The following is a 2,697-nucleotide window of genomic DNA, read 5'->3' as shown; positions in this document are numbered from 1 at the left end:
TTCACCTGCTACTGCTTTATCAAGTAAGTTTATGTAATATTCTAAATCCATCATTGTAATTTCTACAGTCTTCATAGCATTTTCACCAGGATGTAGATTTGATCTCAAGAAACCGCTTACTTTGGGCATCCATATGAAGCAACTCCTCATCCATTCAAGTTTTATCATGAGTTTGCAGAAATTCAGTCAATTCAGGCTCTATTTCTAATTCTAGTTCTCTTGCTGTTTCCATCACATCTGTAGTTACTTCCTCCACTGAAGTTCTGAACCCCTCAAAGTCATCTATAAGGGTTGGAATAAACTTCTCCAACTCCAATTAATGTTGACATTTTGACCTTTTCCATGAATCACGAAATGTTCTTAATGGCATCTGGAATGATGAATCCTTTCCAGAAGAGTTTCAATTTACTCTGCCCAGATCCATCAGAGGAATGGCTATCTGTGGCAGCTTTAGCCTTACAAAATTTATTTCTTAAATAATAAGACTTGAATCAGAATTACTTCTTGATCCATGGGCTGCCGAAAGGGTGTTGTATTAGCAGGCATGAAAACAACATTTATCTTCTTATACATTTCCATCAGAGCTCTCAGGTGACCAGGTGCATTGTCAATGAGCAGTAAGAGTTTGAAAGAAATCTTTTTTTTTTTTTTAGAAGTAGGTCTCAATAAAGGTTTAAAATATTCAGTGAACCATGCTGTAAACAGATGTGCTGTCATTCAGGCTTTGTTCCTTTTATAGGGCACAGGCACAGTAGATTTAGCATAATTCTTAAGGGTGCTAGGATTTTTGAAATGGTAAATGAGCATTGGTTTCAACTTAAACCCACCAACTGTATTAGCCCCTGACAAGAGAGTCTATCTGTTCTTTAAAGCTTTGAAGCGAGGCATTGACCCTTTCCTTTTTAGCCGTGAAAGTCCTAGATGGCATCTTCTTCCATTATAAGGCTATTTCATCTACATTTAAAGTCAATTGTTTAGAGTAGGTAGCCACCTTCATTAATTATCTTAGCTACATCTTCTGGGTGTAATATTCTGGGTGACTTACTGCAGCTTCTACATCAGCACTTGCTGTTTCACCTTGCACTTTTATGTAATGGAATGGCTTCTTCCTTAAACCTCAGGAACCAACTTTTGCTATTTTCAAACCTTTCTTCTGTAGCTTTCTCACCTTCCTCAGCCTTCATAGAATTGAAGAGAGGCTTTGGCTTAAGGGAATGTTGTGGCTGGGTTGATCTTCTCTCCAAACCACTAACATTTTCTCTATATCAGCAATAAGAGTGTTTCATTTTCTTAACGTTTTTGTGTTCACTGGAGTAGCACTTCCACTTTCCTTCAAGAACTTTCCAGAGGAAATTAACTTTGTTAACTGGTGCAAGAGGCCTAGCTTTGGGCCTATTTCAGCTTTAGAAGCACCTTCCTCACTAAGCTTAATCATTTCTAGATTTTAAAGTGAGAGATGTATGACTCTTCATTTCACTTGAACACTTAGAAGGACATTATAAGGTTACTAATTGGCCTAATTTTCAATATTCTTGTGTCTAGGGATTAGGGAGGCTGAGAAGAAGAAGAGAGACAGAGAGCAGTCAGTGGAGCAGTCAGAACACACACATTTATTGAGCTCACCATCTTATATGGGCAATTTGTGGTGCTCCAAAACAATTACGATAATGACATAAAAATCACTGATCAGCCCTGGCCAGTGTGGCTCAATGATTAGAGTGTCAGCCCACATATGGAAGGGTCTCAGGTTTGATTCCTCAGTCAAGGACTCATACCTGGGTTGCAGGTTCCCTTCCATCCCTAATGGGGGCACATGCAGGAGGCAACCAGTTCATGTGTCTCTCTCATATCTCTCTCTCTCTCTCTCTCTCTCTCTCTCTCTCTCTCTCTCTCTCACTCTCTCTCCCTCCCCTCCACTCTCTCTGAAAAGCAATGGGAAAAAAATCTTCATGTGTGAGGATTTTTTAAAAATTACTGATCACATATCACCACGACAAATGTAATTTTAAAAGTTTCAAATATTGCAAGAATTACCGAAATGTGACACAGAGACATGCAGTGAACAAATGTTGTTGGAAAGAATGGCACCAACTGACTTGCTCAACACAGGGTTGCCACAAACCTTCAATTTGTAAATAATACAGTATTGGCAAAGTGCAATACAGCAAAAAGCAATAAAACCAGATATGTCTGTATTTGCAAAGAACAGTATTTATTAGATTGGAAGCAGTGGGCATGATTACCCCAACAATTTAAAATTACTACCATGTGAGATACATTATTTGAGGATTAAGAAGTAATAAATGGGTGTGTCTTTTTTAAAACAACTAATAGTACATCAAATTAATTAGGATCAAACTAAAACATAATCTTGATTTCTCTCTTTACTTTTCATTTTGCTACTTGGTTCTCCTAAGAAGGTGATTGATGATCTGGATGGAGAGCAAACTTCCCTTGTCTTCTAAAACTGAGGTTTTAAAATGAACTTCTGTGGGTTGTCATAGTGATAAAATGTTTACCCAGGATGCATCATAGTCTATTTATTGTCCCTGGGAGAAGATTCCTGACCACCTTGCGGCTGCTTACCCCAGCGTGTTGTCCATGGCCAAAGGCACCTTGCACTGTCCTCTGTGTCACTAAGTTCTCACAGAAGCCTGTTTGCCAGGAACATGAAGAACAATGTCTGCATCTTGCTTT

This window comes from Myotis yumanensis, unplaced genomic scaffold, assembly GCF_028538775.1.
Source record: "Myotis yumanensis isolate MYYU_CA2020_CCGP unplaced genomic scaffold, mMyoYum1.0.hap1 SCAF_3, whole genome shotgun sequence".
Lineage (NCBI taxonomy): Eukaryota > Metazoa > Chordata > Mammalia > Chiroptera > Vespertilionidae > Myotis > Myotis yumanensis.
This window is presented reverse-complemented; position numbering follows the sequence as displayed.